Source organism: Artibeus jamaicensis, unplaced genomic scaffold (genome assembly GCF_021234435.1).
Source record: "Artibeus jamaicensis isolate MK-2021 breed Jamaican fruit bat unplaced genomic scaffold, CSHL_Jam_final contig_3206, whole genome shotgun sequence".
NCBI lineage: Eukaryota > Metazoa > Chordata > Mammalia > Chiroptera > Phyllostomidae > Artibeus > Artibeus jamaicensis.
In genome coordinates, this window is record NW_026521757.1 from 2,345,389 (window position 1) to 2,367,263 (window position 21,875).

Genomic DNA, 21,875 nt, shown 5'->3' on the forward strand with positions numbered 1-21,875 from the left:
TAAAAAACCTTCTGTTGAAACAATTGAATGTCAGGTAATTGCTCCCAAATTTAAGAGCTAATTGATACATTCTGAAGCTGATTTGCAAGCTGAATTCTTGTGCTTTTAGAAAAGTCACTCTCAGTGACCTGGCTACTGCACTCACATCTCAAGTGCCATTTTTGTTATTATTTTATTGTTGTGTAACCTTCAAAAGGCAAAAACTACATGTAAGTCATAAATCTTATTTCCCTGAGACCAAAAGAAAGTCAGCCTTGAAACTCAGTAACTTTTCCTCCGTTTCACACCCCATGCAGACACGTTAGACCCCCATTCACCTGTCACTCTGACTCACTGTGAACTTGATGTCTCAGTATCCCCTTTTGGATGGTGGTGGTGGTGGTGCACATAACATAACAGAGGGATGTTTATTCTAAGGAATGCTTTTAATTTTCAGACTGGTAGCCAGCAGCCCAACAGTCATAATACCTGCTTTCTTGCCATCCTTGTAAACAGTTCTTATGGGCACAATGCAGCTTTAACATTTGGTCTCAATAAATATCTCTTAATTGAGATCAAACGTTAAGAATTTACAAACAAATGAATTCTCTGTTCACAAAAGACTAATTGCCAAGCCCCGCGGCATTTATAAGCATCAAGGTCAATGCGAAATGTAGAAGGTCAATGAAACTTGCGGGCAGAGAAGCCGGGAGCCGGCACCACCACCGCACTGTGCAGCACACCAGCAGTTTCTCATTACACCGCTACTGCCACTTTCTGTTTACAACACGAGAAGGTTATTTTGATCCGGTTTACATTTTTCCTCAGTCAGCATTTTATGCATATATGCACGCTATCCTTTTCATCTTGGCAATTTATCTAAAGTAGAAGCTTTCTTGAACCAAAAATCTATATGGTTCTGATTAATGCCTGTGTCACCTCAAACACTAATCTCCTAGTTGCTCCCTTTTTTGTTTTCTGATTCTGTTTTATGCTGCTATTTTAATTCTTATTGGGTTTACACAATAGTCACACTGATGTAAGGCCTTATGCAGGTAACAGAAGTTAATCATAATAAACGATACCTCATATGGTTCCTAGCCTTCTGGTTGCCAGATTTTAAGTCATATGTATGACATATTTTTTATTTCACGATTCCTTCATGTTCTTATATAGCTGGCTCAAAAGAGACAAGCTCTCCTGGTGTGTTATCTTTCTCCTTTGCTTGTTCAAATGAGCTACTATGTGCCAGATGCTATGCTTCATATTTTTCACATCTAGTTTTACCAGCCCTCACAAACACTACAGAAGTAATTATTATTTTCCTTACTTCACAAATAAGGAGCTTCATTCAGAGATGTTAAGTGAGTTGCTCAATATCACTCTGCTTATATGTGCAAAGTCAAAATTTGATCCATGTCTGTCTGACTCTGAAGCTCATGTCCTTTTATTGTGTTAGGTAAAAGTCTACTTTGTGTCCATATCTTCATAACAAAATCCACATAGATTAAATTATACCAGTATATATATGGTACTGCTGAGTTAAGTGTAAGGCAAGAAAACAATCAAATTTCTTCATAAGAATAGTTCCAAACTCTTAAATTTTTTTTCAAAAAATAGTTGACATACAGTATTTTTACTATATTTTTTTCATTACCATTTATCCCCCTTATATTACCCTCTATCAACATACTGTTGTCCATGTCCATGATTTTTGCCCAATCCTACCACCCCCTGAATCCCTCTCAATAACTGTAAGCCTGCTCTCCGTGACTCTGTTTCTGTTTTACCTGTTAGTTCAGTGTGTTAATTAGATTCCACATATGAGTAAAATCATATGGTATTTTTCTTTGACTGGCTTGTTTCACTTAGCATTGTTCTCCATCACTTAGCAATGTTCTCCAGGTCCATCCATGTCATTGCAAAATACAAATTCTTCTTCTTTTATATGACTGAGTAGTATTCCATTGTATAAATGTCCCATAGTTGTTTTGCCCATTCATCTACTGATGGACACTTGGGCTGTTTCTAAATCTTGGTGATTGTAAATAATACTGCTATTGAACATAGGAGTGCTAATGTTCTTTGGAATTAGGTTTTTGGTTTCTGCAGATACATTCCCAACAGTGGAGTCCCTGGGTTAAAAGGCAGATAGATCCACTTCTAATTTTTTGAGTTATCTCCATACTGTTTTCCACAGTGGCTGCACAAATCTACAAATCTTCATTCCCACCAACAGTGTATGAGAATTCCTTTTTTCCCACATTCTTGCCAGCCCTTGTTGTTCATTGATTTATTGAGGCTAGTCATTCTGACAGGCATGAGGTGATATCTCATGGTGGTTTTAATATGTATTTCTGATGATTAGTGATGTTAAGCATCTTTTCATATGTCTAATTGGCCATCTGTATGTCCTCTTTGGAGAAGTGTCTATTCAGGTACTTTGCCCATTGTTTAATTGAATTGTTTGTTTTTTCTGGTGTGGAGTTTTATAAGTTCTTTATAAATTTTGGATATTAACCTCTTATCAAATATATGGGTGAATATGTTCTCCTGTTCAATGGGTTGTCTTTTTATTTTGTTGGTGATCTCCCTTGCTCTACAAAAACTTTTTTAGTTTGATATAGTTCCATTTACTTATTTTATTTCCTTGCCTGAGGAGATATATCATAAAAAATTATTGCTATAAGTGATGTCTGAGATTTTACTGCCTATGTTTTCTTCTAGGATTTATGGTTTCAAGTTTAAGTCTTTAATTCATTTGAATTTGTTATTGTGTGTGGTATAAGAAGGTGGTCTAGTTTCATTTTTCTGCTCGTATCTGTCCAATTTTCCCAACACCATTTATTGAGTAAAATACCCTTAGCCCATTAACGTGCTTGCTTCCTCTGTTGAACATTAATTGACTATATAAACTCATGAGTTTATTTCTGGGCCCTATGTTCTGTTCCATTGATCTATGTGTCTGTTTTTATGCCAGTACCAGGATATTTTGATTATTGTGGTCTTAAGTTATAGCTTGATATTAGGTAGCATGATTCCCCTAACTTTGTTCTGCTTTCTCAGGATAGCTGTTTCTATGTGAGGCCTTTTGTAGTTCCATATAAAATTTTGAAATATTTGTTCTAGTACTGTAAAATATGTCATTGAAATCTTGATAGAAATTGTGGTGAACATATAGATTGCTCTGGGTAGTTTGGACATTTTAAGGATGTGAATTCTTCCTGTCCATGAACATGGAATGTGCCTCCACTTATTTGTTTCTTCCTCAGTTTCTTTCTTCAGTGTCTTATAATTTTCCAAGTATGCATCTTTTACATCCTTGCTTAGGTTATTCCTAGGTATTTTATTGTTTTTGAAGTGACCATGAATGGGATTGTTTTTTTAATTTCCCTTTCTGATAGTTATGAGCATATAAAAATGCAACTGATTTCCAGATATTAATTTTATATTCTACTACTTTGCCGAATTCATTTATCAGTTCTATTAATCTCTTGATGGAATATTTGGGGTTCTCTACGTACATTATTTTGTCATCTACAAATAAAGACAGTTTTACTTCCTTTTCAATTTGGATGGCTTTTATTTCTTCTTCTTGTCTCATTGCTCTGGCTAAGACTTCCAGTACTGTGTTGAATAAGAGAAGTTAAGTGGACATCCTATCATGTTGCCAATCTTAAGGGGAATCCTTGTATATTTGCCCCTTGAGTATGATGTTGGCAGTGGGTTTGTCATTTTGGCCTTTATTATGTTTAGGCACGTTCCCTCTGCATTTTCCTGAGAATTTTTATCATAAATATGTGCTAGATTTAATTAAATGCTTTTTCACATTTATGGATATAATCATGTGGGGTTTTTTCCCTCCATTTTGTTTACATGGTGTATCACATTGATTTGAGAATGTTGTACCAACCTTGCATTTCCAGAATAAATCCCACTTGATCGTGACGTATGATGTTCTTGGTGTATTGCTATGTTCAGTTTGCTAATATTTTGTTGAGAATATTAGCATCTATGTTCATCAGGGATGCTGGCCTATAGTTTTCTTTTTTGGTAGTATCTTCATCTGGTTTTGGAATTAGGATAATGCTGGCCTCATAAAATGAACTTGGGAGTCTTCCCTCTTGAATTTCTTGAAATAGTTTGAGAAGTGGAGTTAGTTCTTCTCAGACTGTTTGGTAAAATTCACTTTTGAAGCCATCTGGTCCAGGGCTTTTGTTTTTTGGGAATTTTTTCATTACTGCTTTAATTTCATTAGTTGCAATCTGTCTATTCAGACTTTCTGATCCTTCCTGATTTAGTTTTGGAAGATTGTGTATTTCTAGGAATTAACCCATTTCATCCAGGTTGTCCTATTTTTGACATATAGATGTTCATAATATTTTTTACAAGTCTTTGTATTTATTTGGTGTCGTTATTTCTCCTCTTACATTTCTGATTTTATTTACTTGGGTCCTTTTTCTTCTTGATGAGTCTGGTTAAAGGTTTGTCAATCTGACCCATTCATTGTTTAATAACATGGTAGTTAGCTTCCATGTCTTTGCATATTTTTCAGTGTTTTTGTGATTGATTTCTAGTTTCATAACGTTGTAGTCAGAGAAGATGCTTAATGTGATTCAATCTTCTTAAATGTATTGAGACTTGTTTTGTATGTTAGCACATGGTTTATCCTAGAAAAGGATAGACCACACAAGGATGTTCCACGTGTACTTAAAAAGTATGTATACTGTTTTGGGGTGAAGTGCTCTGCATATATCAATCACTTGATCTAATGTGTTGTTGAAGGCCTCTGTCTCCTTGTTGATTTTCTGTCTGGAACATCTATCCACTGAAGTCAGTGGAGTGTTAAAATTCCTTACTATGACTGTAGCTTTGTCAGTCTCTCCTTTTATGACCATCAGGATTTGCTTTACATATTTAGGTGGTACTATGTTGGGTATATAAACTACACTTATGTCGTCTTGTTGAATTGTTCGCTTTATCATTATGTAGTGTCCTACTGTGTCTCTTACTATAGTCTTCGTCTTAACGTCTATTTTTTCTGATGTAAATATTGCACCTTCAGCTTTTTTTTCCATCCCATTTGAATTAAATATCTTTTTCCATTTCTTTACTTTTAGTCTGGGTGTATCTTTTGATTGCAAATGAGTCTTTTGGAGACAATGTATATATGGGTCCTGTTTTCTTATCCATTCAACTGCTGATGTCTTTTGGTTGGAGCATTTAAGCCTTCTACATCTAAAGTGATTATTGACAGATAATGTGTATTGCTAGTTTATTGTTAGACTATTTTCTTCTGCTTTTCTTTTTATTTTTCTTCTTTCTCTTCTTAAAGCAATCCCTTTAACATTTATTTCAGTACTGTTTTGGTGTTAACCGACTCCTTTATGTTTTTTCTTGTCTGGGAAGCTCTTTATTTCTCCTTCAATAATAGATGATAGCTTTGTTGGGTAAAATAGCCTTGGTTGTAAGTCCACACTTTTCATCTCCTTGAATATTTCATGCCAATCCTTTCTGGACTGAATTGAAATGTTTCTGTTGAGAAATCAGGTGACAGTCTAATTGGAGCTCCCTTGTAGACAATTAACTGCTTTTCTTTTTTGACTTTTGGAATTATCCTCTTATCTTTAAACATTACTGTGTTAATTATGATGTGTCTTGTTGTGGCTCTTTGAATCCCTCTTGTTCGGGATTCTCTGTGCTTCCTGGACTTGTGTGCATTTTCCCTTCATCATATTAGGGAAGTTTTCAGTCATTATTTTTTCAAGTACATTCTCCATCCTTTGTTCAGTCTCTTCTCCTTCTGGTATTCCCATGATGTGGATGTTGTTATGCTTCATGTTGTCCCAAATGTTTCTAAAGCTCTCCTTATTTTTAAAATTTTTTTCTCTTTTGCCTCTGTGCTTGGTTGTTTTTTCTATCTTGTCTTCCAAATCACTTAATGAATCCTCTGCTTCATCTAACCTACTCTTTATTTCTACTGGTGTACTATTTCAGGCATTGCATTCTTTATTTCTGACTGGTCCTTTTTTATAGTTTGTATGTCTTCTTTCATGCTGTTGAGTATCCTTATAATCATTACTCTAAACTCTAAATCTGATCGATTGCTTGCCTCCCTTTCATTTAGTTCTTCCTCTAGAGGATTCTCTTGTTCTTTTATTTGGGGCCTGTTTATTTGTCTTTTCATTTTGGCTGGCTCTTTGTGTTTCTTCTGTGTATTAGGTAGACCTGCAAAGACTCTGGTGTAGACCTATGTCAGATGCTGCCTGTGCCTGGCTCTGGGCAACCTGTGTGGAGCTCTTAGCAATTCACAGCTTATGGTTTCCTCTACTGTGCCTTGGTGTGTACAGAAATAACCAGGCTGTGCACCAGGGTAGGATTTTACTTGCACCAGGCTTTGGGGAGGGTCAGCTAAAGCCTCAATGCTCCCAGAGATCTGCTTTTGCTGTTAAGCTAAATCACTGAAAGAACCTCCAGCCATACTCAGCAATCTGGCTTAAGCTCCACAGGGTGAGGTGAGAGGCATTCTGTAGGTGGGGCTATTGCTTCCCCTCTGCTGCCACCTGGAGGGGAGCGCTCTGCCTGAGAGATATGACTTCTGCAGTATTGGGAATTCAGCCCAGAGATCCTGGCAGCTGTTTCTCCAGCTCCCTCTCCAGAGCCACTAACCCCAGTCTTTCCTCAAGCATCTCTAATCTACTCTGCCCTCCCTCTAGCAGAGCCCTGAGTAAGTGGCTGCAAATGAAATTTTGTGCATTGATGCTTTAAGAGGCTCTCTGCATCTCTAGTCATATCTCCCTGGTGGACAGAAACCCCACTGTTTTTCATAGCCATATGTAATCCAGGTTGCACCTGGTTTGGTGCTCTAGAGTTTCTGGGGACACTCACTTGATATTTAGAACCCACACCCCTTCAGGGGACCCCGCTGGCTGCTGAAATATCCCTCCAACACACAGGCACCACTTGTGGGAGCCCAGACAGCCCTCTCATTGCCTCCGTACACTCTACCAGTCTTGTTGTAGTGATGTGGTTTCTTCCGTATATCTTTGGCTTTAAGACTTCTCTCTAGTAGTGTTCAGTTGGTTATTCAGGATGAATAACCTTTCCTTTCATCTAGCTGTAATTCCATTTGGTCCTGGGAGGAGGTGACTTAGATTCCACTTACTCTTCTGCCATCTTAAACATACAGTATGACATTAGTTTCAGGTGTGCAGTATAGCTTTCAGACATTATTATAAAACTTACAAAGTGATCCCCCAATAGGTCTAGTATCCATCCAACACCATACATAGCTAATACAATATTATTGATTATATTCCTTATGCTATATACTATATCCCCATGACTATTTTGTACCTGGCCATTTGTACATCTTAATCGCTTTTTCTTTTTCAAATATTCCCTGAACTACTCTCACATCTGGCAACCATCAACATGGTCTCTGTATCTACGAGTTTGTTTCTCTTTTATTTGTTTATTTTGTTTTTTTATATTCCATGTATAAGTGAAATTATATGGCATTTGTCTTTCTCTGTCTGACATTTCTTCCTATAGCTATATAGTAACAAGTGTGTCTGTGTTAAATAACTGTGCCTGCCAATGACTTGGTTTGGAAACTATGGGACTATTGAGATGGTTGAGAGTACTCATGGGATTCTTGATCTTTTTCTTCCTTGTATATAAAGAATTCAGTATGCCTTACAAGGCCCAAAACAAGCAAGAGAAACTTAAAAGAATAATTATAAGACAGTGTACTTTTAGATTATATTAAGCAGAGTAAGGCTTTAATACTGGTCCTCTACAAAACACTAATGGATTTAGTTGATCTCACATTGAATAATTGCCAGCAGTGTGACATAGCTATTATAAAAAAGCCAACTACATCTTTGGTTCCACTGATGTAAGAAAAGGACCATTTTTAAGGAGTGAATGAGTCCTTTCACATCTATATCTGAGGATCAGTTCCCAATAACACATTTTGAAGGTAATTGACAAAGTACGTTTTTTCCAAAAGTAAGGTAATTTGGACGGTGATATTTTAAATAAGTGTCTGCTAGATCAAGATATGCATTTTATACAGTTAAAAATGTAGGAAAAATGAAAGCAAAAATAATAGGTCTCTACATATACCACGTGCAACTGTTCAGACTGTTAGATGGAAGTTGCATGAAAGCAAATTTTGCACCGATCATATATTAACTAGGAAAGCCCAGCAATGAAACAGACTGACCCACAGAGCATAGTCATAGAGATGCAAATAAAATAGTGTAAGAATGTCTAAGATGTTAAGGCTCTTCTCAATTCTAAGATCCCTTGCCTGAATGATAGCCATGATATATTTCTTTCATTTTATTTATTAACCTATCACATAATGTATACCAAGTCATTTTTACCCACCTTAATTTAAGCAACTTAGAAGAAAGTATTTATTTAGTTACTTTGAGAAAGAACTGTGCATTCTTCTAGGAGAAATCCATGTTTCATTACCCAACAGAGGAATAGTTTTAATAAGCTATAATAAAGGCAGAACTGATAGGGTCATTAAAACAAACACATATTGAGCAGCTAGTATGATGCCAATACAAATAAGGCTCAGCTTCTAGTCCATGAGTATATATGTCCAACAGACTGACAGAAGTAGAGCATTAGTAATTGGGTCCATTGATATGGATACATAAGTGAATGAGGTTCAGGGTAAGCATGGTGGGTCTACTAAGAAGGACTGAGAATAAAAGGAAGAGCTCTAAAGGAAGTAATACTTAAGCAGAGTCTTAAAGAATGATAACAGCTTGGTTAGAAAGACAAGGAAATGCTATATTATTAGCACAAAAAGCATGTAAAAATAAGGTACAGAAATGTGAAATAGGTTAACAGGTTTACAAACCTACAAGCATTTTCTTATTCTGGTGGCAAAAGATGTAGTAAAACAATTTTGGTAGATGTGGCCAGAGAGTTTGACAAGTTGAAAAGTAACTGATAGTAAAACTCTATATTTATTAAACAAAAGATTAATATGGAATTTATGTGATAAATTTCTACAATTGTTTTTAAAATATCCCATTACATAAAATAGGACAAATATATGAACAGCCAATTTGCATAAAAACTAATATGATGCTCAGTAAGAATCAGAAAATATATTCAGTTTCACTAGTATTCAATAATATACAAATGAAAACCAAAATTAAATTTTTTTTTTACCTGTTGATAGCATAAATTGACACAGACTTCTGGTGGATTATTTGAAAGTCTGCCTTATTTTAAAATGAACATATTGTTCAAATCAGAAACCCCACAATTGTGTAACTATTCTAGATATATGTATAATACCCTAAATTCTCACCAGGAAGAAGATGGTTAGATAAATTATATATTTTTAAGAGTGAATATTATGACGCAGTTAAAAAGAAGCAAGTTTATCAATATTATAAAGGGTCTCCAAAACACGTAATTAAATTTAAACATAAAAAGGTAGGTTAACTGTAAGATACTTTGTATAATATTTATTTTTAAAATTTACAAAACAAAACTATTTTCATATCTCGGTATGGAAACACATGGCATGCAAAAACATCTGTGAGGACACGCATCACAGTGATAGCAGTAGGGGCTGGGATTCGATACATGATGAAAGAATTTTCATTGTTCTAAACTGTTTAAAGTTTAATAAGAATATGTTTTTGCATTACAGCATAATTTACATTGTAAGCATTATTCTTAAATCAATGGGGAGCCTTGAAATGTTTTAAAAGGGAAATCAAATGTGTTCACATCTTGGTAAAATCCTCTACCAGTTGAATATAAGAGAGACTGGAGAGAAGTTAAACTGGAGATAGGAGCAACAAAGTGATAGCCTGCTAATTAGAGAACAAACTGATGGTTGTCAGAGGGGAGGGGGTTTGGAGGGCTGGGTCAAAAAGTTTAAGGGATAACAAGTACAGACTGGTAGTTACAATATAGGCACAGGGATGTAAAGTACAGCATCAGGAATACAGTCAGTGATATTGTAAAAACTATGTATGGTGCCAGGTGGGTACTAGACTTATTGGGGGATCACTTCATAAGTTTATAATAATATCTAACCACAATGCTGTATACCTGAAACTAATAGAATATTGAGTGGCAATTGTAACAGAAAAAATTTTCAAAAGTGGTGACAATAATACAGAGTAGAAAATAATAGTGGATTTAAATAAGGTGGTGCATCTGCTGTGATGATGGAAAAATGACTAAGAAAAACATTTACTATATAGAATCGATGGGCCCAAAGATAGGGCCATCAACATGGCCCCAAAGATAGGAAGGTGATTGTGAGAAAGAAGTCTCAATAACCCTCAAGTTTCCAACTTAGCAATTAGCTGAAAGGTTAAGTCCATTTACTTAAAGAGTACAGGGGTATGTGTGTATGTTTGGGAATGGATTATAGGAAGTATGATTCTTAAATCCTTGGGATCCTAAGAAATATGGGTTTTTGAATAGGAGGACTATCTCAAAAGATTTTTTTCTGTCAATTTTTTTCTAAGGAAAAGGTATCCATCCTCTGTAAAAGGGGTTGATGGCATATGAGTTTCGTCTAAACATAACTATATTTCTATACAGTTTTAAGAAATTTGTAGATTGCACAAAAATTATTTAGTGGATTTTTCCCTTAAGCACTCAGTCCAGGGAGCAGCTACAGCTAGGGCAGGGGTGTCAAACTCATTTTTACCAGGGGCCACATCAGCCTCACGGTTGCCTTCAAAGGGCCGGATGTAATTTTAGGACTGTGTAAATGTAACTACTCCTTAACTAGGGGCAAGGAGCTCGGCACTGCTGCCACGTAGAAACAAGGTGCTGGTCTGGATAACACAAGGCAAAAAGGACCAGATTCATCACACAGGCTTTGTGTTGGCCACCTGTGATCTAGGGATGAGATGAACAAGATCACATGATACTGGCCTCCTAAAAATTAGTCCAATGGTGGAGATGTAAAATAGTCCAAAATAGCCAAAATGATAAATTTGAAGGCTATTTCAAATTCAAAGGGTCAGATGAAGTCATCATAGGATATTGGTGCAGTTAGTTCAAGCACCAGGAATGTTAAGAGAAGACAAATTAATCTATCCATTTATGGCTAGATTATGTCAGGAGTGACAAAAAATTCCAAATAACATCAGATCAAATGCATAAAAATTATTTCCCCCATGTATGAAACACCCATAGGTAAGCAATCTATGGCAGATAGGATATTTTTATGATTCTGCTTTCTTGAGAGGCTACCTTTAGCACACTGCATAAGGAGGAAAGGGTAAACATGGTCATATTTTCTCCATTTAGTGACATTTTCCCTTACAGGCATTGGTCAGACCTTAATCATATAGCTTCATCTGGATGCATAAGGAAGCTGGAAAAATATGGTCTTCATCTTTATGTTCCACTGTTAGTCTCTGCCACCATGAGGTCAGATCATGGCTAGAGATTCAGGACCCTCCTAAGTCATCCACTGTGAGCTGAGGTTGTTCTTTTTGTGGACTACCCAGCATATGCTGTAAGCATATCAGTCTTTAAAAGTTGTTTCAGACAGGATATTTTCAGGTAGTGGAGATTCATGTTTTTTCATAAAATACACATTACAAATCAAATTTAAAAATCCCATGAAAACAATCATTTGTTTCATTCAAGACTGAATGTTTGAAAAAGCTTTATACATTTGTTATATGCAATCGTATTAAAAGTTGGGTGAGTCAATACTTCGTAAGTATACTCACACATACACACATGATATATATACAAGCTTATCTTTATGCAATCATTTTTCTTTGATCTAAATATGTCATTTACCAGAAAAGACATGTGTCCTCTTCATTGTTTATTTCTTTTTTAAATATATTTTATTGATTATGCCATTATAGTTGTCCCATTCCCCCCTTCATTCCCCTCCACCCTGCACACCCCTCCTACCCACATTCCCCCCTTTAGTTCATGTCCATGTGTCACAAGTTCCTTAGCTTCTACATTTCCCATACTATTCTTGCCCTCCTTCCTGTCTATTTTCTACCTACCATCTATGCTACTTATTTTCTGTACCTTCTCCCCCCTTCTCCTCCTCCCACTCCCCTGTTGCTAACCCTCCATGTGATCTCCATTTCTATGGTTCTGCTCCTGATCTAGCTGTCCTCTTAGTTTGCTTTTGTTTTAGGTGCAGTTCTTAATAACTGTGAGTTTGCTGTCCTTTCACTGTTCATCTTTTTCATCTTCTTTTTCTTAGATAAGTTCCTTTAACACTTCATATAATAAGGGCTTGGTGATGATGAACTCCTTGAATTTGACCTCATCTGAGAAGCACTTTATCTGGCCTTGCATTCTAAATGAAAGCTTTGCTGGATACATCAATCTTGGATGTAGATGTTTGGATTTCATGACTTGGAATACTTCTTTCCAGCCCCTTCTTGCCTGGAAGGTCTCTTGAGAAATCAGCTGACAGTCTGATGGGAACTCCTTTGTAGGTGACTGTCCCCTTATCTCTTGCTGCTTCTAGGATTCTCTCCTTCATTTTAATCTTGGCTAATATAATGATGATGAGCCTTGGTGTGTTCCTTCTTGGGTCCAAGCTCTTTGGGACTCTCTGAGCTTCCTGGATGTCCTGGAATTCTATTTCCTTTGCCAGATTGGGGAAGTTCTCCTTTATTATTTATTCAAATAAGTTTTCCACTTGTTGCTCTTCCTCTTTCCCTTCTGGTACCTCTATAATTCGGATGTTGGAATGTTTAAAGATGTCCTGGAGGTTCCTGAGCCTCTCCTCATTTTATTGAATTCTTGTTTCTTCATTCTTTTCTGAGCCAATACTTCTAAACGACCAAGAGATAACCAACCTATCAAATGCACAGTTCAAAACACTGGTGATCAGGATGCTCACAGAACTGGTTGATTTTAGTCACAAATGAGAGGAACAAATGAAGGCTAAACTAAGTGAAATGAAGGGAAATTCACAGGAAACCAATAGTGATGGGAAGGAAACTGGGACTCAAATTAATGGAGTGGACCAGAAGGAAGAAAAAAATGACCAAACATTGTTTATTTCTTGACAAGCCTTATTCTACACTCCACTGTTTATCTTTGCCAGAACTTCTTTTCTGTAAATACAATTTTCTAGATTATGGCCACATCTATGCTTAAATGCAAACTTTCTGGGCCTCTCTCCAAACTCAGAGTTTGTGATTACAATTAAGCAATGATATTGTGACTTGCTTTTTCTCTCCTGAAAATACTTCATCTCCTTAGATCACTGCCATTCGGTACTGTGAAAATGTGATTTGAAAAGCAAATTTAAATGGGGCTTTGTAATTAGGTCACACTCACTGATATTTTCCCAACCATGTATCCAGGTTACTTCAGGGTTATATGCACACAATTAAAGAGCATTCAATTTGAGATCTATATGCCTTTGAGTATGAATGGGTCACTCTCCATGATTGAGTTTGATCCAACTGCTCATTCAGCTGAAGTGAATTAAGACTACTAGGGCACCAGGGTGCCATTTAGTAAATTACCTCATCCAGCACACTACATCTGCCCATCTGCCTCACATGGTGAGCAGCTTTCTTCCGGGGAGTGATTTCATCACCTCACTTCTCCACTGGCCCAATCTTACTGATGCTAAAGGGTGATTCACGTGACACGGTACTTACCCCCTGCCTCGGACAATAAGACTACCCAGTGATCTGCTCCGTGTACGAGCACCTGTGCCACTCCTTAAAGGCTAAGTGAGAGCTGTTTTGTTCAGATTTTTAATAAATCAAATATATACAAAAATGCATCATTGTTCTCTAAACTCTGAAACTGTAAAATTTGGGTGATAAATTCATGACCATATAGTGAAATTATTTGGCCCTTTAAAAATAAACAACCATCTTTCTCTGAAACTATTAACACATCTACACAAAATGAGTGTATTTAAATAGCAATAAAATTGAATGTAAGTTATTTTTCACTTGCAAATATAAATGTTCTTTTTAATTTCAATGTAATCCTGTTCTTCTTTTATGTATTAACTCCAGACATTTATTGGTTCCTCTTCTGAAGACTAACGTCCAAAGCATAAACTACTTTTTGTGGGGCATTAATTTGTTAAATAAAGCTTTGGACGTGGCTGGGTGCCCAGAGAGCCCACGCAGACATAAAGTGCACTCGATCTGCTTCCAAATGTTTTCCTCTCCACATATATCATGTCAGAAGCTGCCGTTTTTCTCACAGACACTACATCCAAGAAACTGATCATTTACCACCACTAGCAGAACATTTTAGCAAACTACCCAAATTTACATCCAAGGCAGTATTTAAAATGTAATAAAAAGCATGTATGTTAAGTGAACCAGTAATCTAATGATACAAGGGTCTGAAATTGCCTTAGAACTAGCTCCGAAGAACACTTTGGTAGCATTTTTCCACAGTGAGTTAACACCTGCTAGCTCTCCACGAGTTTCCTTCCCCAATTTTCATGGGACATGCTGTACTTGGATCCTCATTTTGAACTCAGCCTAATGGCCTGCCAAGCAGAGCCTAATGGTAGACAGAAGTGAGAACAGTGGCACAGCAGGCAGCTGGAAGACTGGCAGGGAGATATTATTTCACGTATTCTTGACATGCCCAATTCATGTAGCTTAAAAGTAATGAAATCAGGCTTCTTTGAGTCTGCTTCCACTTTCTCCCTTAATATCAGGAATAAGTATTACCGCAGATCAGAACAGAAAGTTAGATTAATATAGGCCTAAAAGGCATCAAGCCTAGGAAAAAAGTAATAGCTTCAATAAAAAATTAAAAGGTACAGTAAGCTGGATAATGCCTGACTCTTTTCAAGCTCATTACATACTTACCATTTTATTTGAAAATAGACCCCAACAAACTGGTATTAGTTTGCTTTTAGGCCAGCAATTTTCAACCTTTTCCATCTCATGACAGATATAAATAAAGTAATTGCTAAAATTCTACAGCACACCAAAAATATATTTTTTGCCGATCTGAAAAAAAAATAGGTATAATTTTGATTCATCCACACTGGATGGCTATTGTTGTGCTGGCTGAGGTTAATTTATTTGACAATCTAAGGGGAAAGAGGTCAGTGCCCAGGACTAAATAGTCAGGTACTGTATGCCTTAAAAATTCCTGCGGCACACTGGTAGAAAATCGCTACTGCAGGCCATAGTGAGATTTGATGGCTTGTATCTAAGGAAGTAAGTCCACAGAGAATAAATGCTTGAGTGTCTCCCCTCACAGAATATCATCTGTGGTTCTGTGCCTCCCTTTCCTCTTGGATTTGTATAGTTTAGATTACTCTGCCCTCAAATCTCCCTAAATATGTAAATGAGAGAGCATGTATGCAAAACTGAAGACAATGAAGGAGCGTATGTGTGGAGGTCCTGTCCTTGGTTGTTAGTATCCATCCATTTGTCTGTTTAAGGACATGAGCTAGACAGATGGCTTTCTATGTCATACTGTTATGATTCTAATAATATTTCGACTAACATATAAACCAGTTGTATGAATTTTATCATTTCACCTTAAAAGTTGCTATCCAAACTATCAGTAACATTGTCATGAATAAAGAAGGCATAGACATTCATTATAATTTTTGTTTTTAAAGGCTTCCTTCACAGTTGACTCCTCTATGCAATATAACATGCCAGGTTCTGTTGGAAATACAAAAATGAGAAATCTTTCAAGGAACTTATTGTAAGACCTGTCACGAACAGAATTATACTACAAGGAAAATGTGATAGTATTGTAAGTGAAGGAGGAAAAAGAGCCACATAAGGTTGGTAGTGACTACTTTTTGCAGGCACTTTATAGACACTACCTTGAATCATTATCTTCATCACAGACTGTGTCCACATGTTACCCAAACTGAGGCTAAGGGTGTTAAAGTGATGTACATACAGTCATTCACAAAACTGCGTTTCAGCAAAGTTTTGGAATTGTGCCCCTCTGACTCCAGCGCCTAGAAGCTTCCGAGGGCAGCGCTGCTGCCTGCGGAGGGAGCACCGAGGAGGCGGGGGCAGGAAAACCTCTCAGACTGGGCAACGCCCCAGCGGGGCGTTCACAACGGGTCGCGGCAAGACGAGGCATCCTCGCTTTTGCCAGAAAGCCGGAGCAACAGATCCAAATAGCAATGAATGTTCTGTTGTGTTTGGAGTAAAAGTGAAAAATTTTGAAACCATTTTACCTTGGGTGTGTGCTCAACAGTAGGGAGATGTTGAAAATCTTTTTAACCGATCTGAACAGGAAGGACTCGGGGAGGTGTCGCCGAAGGCGGTTTCGTGATGCCTGATAGGGACGTGGACGGGAGTCCCACATGCTCACCCCGAGCAGAAGGTGGCCACCTGGAAAAGAGCGTGCATGTTCGCCACCATCACCACCGTCACGGGGCCCTGCCCATCATACGTTTATGGTGTCAGAATTGATGTAAAGTCATTAGCATCTTGATTAGTTTTGTTCTCTGATGGCTACTCTCAATTATTTTCAGCCCTAATTGTGTTCCCAAATTATTTTCAAGACCAATCAAATTTCGAAATGGCAATTACTAAACCAAATTATCCTGCCATCTAATCTACACCACATAGATTCCAAATGAGAACCACTCCGAACTGAAAGAGCTAACAGAACTTTGAAAGCAACTTAAGTATCTTAGCCTTAAATGAGAAATGCTTGGTACACATTAACACATTTGTCTGTGAATAGCACTGCCAAGGGTGCTATCGATATTTGAAAATGAAACTAAGTCCAAAGCATTCTCTGTCATGCTTTTATATGAGGCAGTAACAATGATACACCTGACAGTAGGGGACATGCTAGCAACAAATGGCCGGACTGACTGGTCCATGGGCAGCCTTGAAAATTACAGAGTCAGAGGCAGGCTGCCTCGTGACCTCCTTACCAAGGGAGTTAAAGGAACAAACCTCCCTTTAATAACATGACAGAGAAATCCATTGTTCATAAATATTAAGTACATAGCGTACTTTGCCTGGGAAGCTGACTAGATCTAGCTCATATACACATTGATTAATGCTACTTAACAGCTCCTTAGCTGACTCCATGGCACCTGAGGTATAAAAGCATTTTTTGTAGAACATATAGTTTAAGAGTCTAACCTCAGAAAGAAAAGGCTATGTAAGAATCCACCAACCGAGGCCTTGTATGGAGGCCTAGTTGAAAGGACATGCTTTTCTTTTATTAAGAAAAGTATACATACATGAAGAGGTCTCCCCCCAAATGGAATTATCTTCCAGAGGCTAGGCCCTTTATAGCACAGGCTTGGCCCACTAGGTGAGTGTTCTAGGAACCCATCGGTATCAGTGTACCAGCTGGTGTTGTTGTGAGAGGCTGTGTTCAGCTTCAGTGAATTTTTTAGAAGACTATTTCAGCACCTTTGCCCATTTCATGCTGGGTGATTTTCTAATGCACCTGCCCACACTGCTCTGGGTGTTCAGCAGTTTTTGACCAAAAATGCCATGACTCCTATGCCCCAGCCATGATTCACCTGATTCACCTGATCTCAGCCCACATGACTTTTTGTTTGGTTCCCTGGATGAAAAAAATCCTCAAAGGGAAACATTTTGCCAAAGCGGAAGAGGTGAAACAAAAAAACAGCAGAAGCACTAAAAGGCATCAAAATTGACAAGTTCAAAAACTGTTTCAAACAGAAAAAATGTTTCAGTAGGTGTATTGCATCAAATGGAGAGGACTTTGAAGGCGACTGAAGTTTAAACATTTAAGAATAAATATGCAATTTTTTATAAATAAATTATGGGGTATTTTAGTCCCCCCTCATTGTATGTATGTGTGGATAGATGATGATGATAGATAAATGATAGATAGATAGATAGATAGATAGATAGATAGATAGATGATAGATAGATCTTACGGGGGCTCCGAGACTTTATTTTTAAAAAAAGCATAGACAAACAAATATGACACCACAGCTGAAAATACAGAGTCCTGTACAGAAATCAAGGCAAGACAGACCATCTAAGGAAAAAATAAAAACATAGCACCAAGAGAGAGACTGAACACCTCAGGTTGTTGGCTGGAGTCCTGCTTTGCATAGGTTTCTTGAAGGTACTTCTCAAAGGTGGTGGGGCTTTTCCAGAGCTCAGCCCCCTGCGTGTTCAACAGGCTATCGATGTTAGGTTCTCTGAGCAGGCTCTGGGTGGTGACAGGATGGTCCTGACTTCATACAGAGCAGACTGCTCATCGTGTGGCATGTCCAGGCTGATGTCACCCTGGGTGTCTGAGGTGGGGGCGGGTAGCAGGGCATGAGGCACTTCACTGTGGGAAATGGTGCAGGCAGCTACTGGGGAGCTCTAGGGAGAGCTCACACCTCAGTCTTCCTATACTGTGCCAGCTGCTCCATGGAGGACCCCCACCCATTTGAAAAGGTTGTCTGATTCAGGGAAGGCAGAAATTATTGTTGCCAGACATTGTGAGGGTCACCAGCTCCTGCTGTCACCTTCTGCCCATGGGGGCGGCCAGTGCCCCATGTGCTCAGCTCCTTCGGGAGTGATTCTGGCAGCAGGTGGGTCACAGTCCTGGAGGCCCCCCTGGGCGGCACTGGCAGGGACACAGGAACTCGGAGAACATGACTGTATCTCGGGAGGATATGTTTTTCGAGTTTAGTTCACCCCTTCACCAATTCTTAGATAAAAGGACTCCAGAATCTCAGAAATTTTAGATTTTCATCCTTTATTAGCATTTAAAGTAGAGGGTCATACATCTCATTGAACTTTAATAATTATACACAGTTTTGAGAATAGGATATTTATATTATTAGAGTAAACATGGTAAAAGTTCTAACATTGACAAATTCAATCTGTTATTTGTCCAGCTAAAGTCAAAATGCCTCTGAACTATTCAGATGAAGCTAATTTCAATTAAACTCAGTAAATATCACCCTGAGCATCTACCATGAGCTCTGGGATTGGCTGTGCAGAGGAGAATAAGACCTGCATCATTGTTCAGGGCTCGCAACCTGGCAGGGAAGACAAACGCGTCAGCCAAAGTCGCCAACCGGCAGCCCAGGGGCCGAAGTCAGCTAAGAGGTGTTTTATTTATTTCTAGGGTGTTCTCTTATTTTTTTATTGAATCTATTGGTGTGACGCTAGTTACCAAAATTATACAGATTTCAGGTGCGCAATTCCACAACACATCATCCACACACTATTTGAATTCAGTCTCCTTAGCCAGAATGTTTATCTTTCAGTTTGACTTAATGCCTTTGTGGCCAACCTGATATACTTATTTATGGCACTGGACGGGCCCCTAAAGGATTTTCAGTTTGGTTTCACAAAACTGCAAACGAACAAGCACTGTACCTATAACAGTCTTCTACCTTCATTATAGCAGCTAAGGTTGTACAGGAGCACAGAGGAGGGAAAAGCAAATTCTCCCAGGTTATGTTGGGCATGTTTGGGCAGCAGCCAGAGAGCAGAAGGGCTTTCCAGGAACAAGAAATGTCATGGAGGCTTAGAGTCATGAAATGATAGGTCAAATTTAAGAAATTAAGATGGGAACGGAGAAACGTTTATTTCTCACTTACTAAACAGTACCGTCAGCCACTAATAGGCCTTCCTAAAAGATTACAGTAACATGATATGTGTATTATTATTTCCATTTTTTCAAATGAAAAAACTTAGTAGCAGAGTAGGTAGATAAATTATCTAAGATTAATCAATTAGTGAATGGTAGAGTAGAATTCAAAGTTCTGCCTAGCCTCAAGCCTAGGCATTTTCACTGTAACACCTGATAGATGGCCCTGGTCAGTGTGCCTCAGTGATTGGAGCATTGTCCCATACACCAAAAGGTTGTGTTCAATTCCCAGTCAAGGCACTTGCCTGGGTTGCAGGTTTGGTCCCTGGTTCAGGCACATACAGATGCTCTCTCGAAATCAATAAGTATATTCTTGGTGAGGAGGATTAAAAAAAAACACCTCATACATGTTATCACATTGCAGATTTATTTAGGAGCTTTTTTTGGTAATTAACATTCCAAGTCCCACTGAATCTAAAGATAGGTAAAACCACTGGATATAACCCACGTTTTGGGAAAATAGAGGTTTAATTCAATGTAACAAATAAAATAAAAATTATGTAAAAAAATCTTCTAGAGCTTAAAGGAAATCTAGGGCAGTTCTAGTCCACAATGATCATTTTACCAGTTGAGGAAACTCAGGCATTTACAATATTTGCTTTTAAAATGTCAAAAGACCTCTATTTTAAATATAAATTAAAATGTATTTTTCAGTAAATATTTTCTTAATCAGTTTCAAAATATTGTAATTATCTTTGATAATGCTATACTTAAAATAATTTATAGCAACCATAATTTTATTATGCCTCTTCAAGTTTAAAAACAACTGAGGGGAAACTGAAAACAAATTTTAGCACTGAAGAAATAATTCATAAAGTTTTAACCATGAAACTGCCCTTTTCACTTCAGTACTTCTCTTGTGACCTACTGAGCAACAGCAGGCTAAGAAAGCTGTGAAGCTTGTATTGCAGTGACCGAGGGGTTAAAGTGGCAAAAGAGTGGCCACTCCATGATTTCAACCTGCTTTTGGTGCTGAAGACTCTGCATGGATACCGGCTGTGAAGGCAGCTAGAGAGGAAAATACCAATTTAATTGTAGGCATATTTCAATTTATTGGAATTTAGGAAATGAAGAGAATTCTATAATTGTGTCTTTGGCTTAGCTCAGTTACAATCATTTCCTGAAAATAATAGTGCCAAACATTATTTGATGTCCTATATTTTGTGCTGGAAATGTGTATCATGGTACCAGGTTTAAAAAATAAGTGTCTCAATCAGTATTTACTAAATAAAGGAATAAGTCCACGGATGAATTAAAGCATAAATAAGTGAGTTATTCACACGGAGAATAGTTCACTCTCACATTCTAAGCCTCATTGAAAATTAGCTCTCTTCCAGTCACTAGAAAGTGGCTATTGGTCCAAGAAGCATTTGTGCAAGCAGAGCACTTCCTTAGAGTCCTAAGGAGCAATTTGTCACTTTTCATTCATCTATTTACTCGCTTATTGAAACCCTATTCTGTGCATCTTCTGATCAGGTTAGAAGAGCCCATTTTAGCTTTCCAGCTGGCCCACCTTGCACACCACAACGAGGCAGGAATACTTTCTCTACCAAACTGGACAGAGCAGCTTAATTCTTCCTAGACTACATCTTATTATGTAAAGAGACCCCAAATGAGGGTCTCCATGAAGTGAAAGATGCTTTTGTTTAATGCCTTCCATGAAAATGCCTCTTTTTTGTTGTCATTAGTCTACTTTGCTGGTGATGTAACTGATAAAGTCTGAGGCTTCTTCTACCATCATAGTAAACTAGACAGCATCATTCAAGCAAATATGATGGGCTTATGGTTTTCTTCTTTCAGTGGAGGAGAGAATGGTGTGAAGTCACAAATTATTGTAACAAAAATAGAAGAGAGGCATACAGGAAAGAAAACATGAGATACACAAGGAGCGGATGGGGCACATGTGGCCTGACAGAAAAAGGACAAGTGAAATTAATAGAAAGGTGAATAGATAAATTGGTAGGGAGAGAGAGGGAGAAAGAGAGAGGCAGAGAATCTTTGAAGGTTCAGAAGTGAACATTCCTCAGGGAAAACAGTCCTTGGCACAGCATCTGGTTTAACAGACTATATTTTCATTGCATTATAAAGCTGTTCATACTGTATGGCTCAGAGGTACCATCATTAGTCGACACCACACAATCATGGAGCAGCTACTAGGTACCAGACAGAACTGAATACTGGATACTTAAGAGAATGAAGAAAGGCTCTCTGCTCTGAATGTATACATGGTCAATTCTCAGCTCTTAAAATTTTTTAACATGCCCTCATCAGTAAACGTT

General features: G+C 37.8%; 1 protein-coding gene and 1 pseudogene across 2 annotated transcripts in view; one reads left to right on the forward strand and one right to left on the reverse strand.

The window, feature by feature from the left end:
- The window catches only part of EPHA6 (EPH receptor A6), a 911,975-nt gene that overhangs the window by 715,102 nt on the left and 174,998 nt on the right, over positions 1–21,875 (forward strand). The window lies entirely within an intron of this gene.
- Positions 17,980–21,334, reverse strand: LOC119039950 (ubiquitin-conjugating enzyme E2 C-like; annotated as a pseudogene).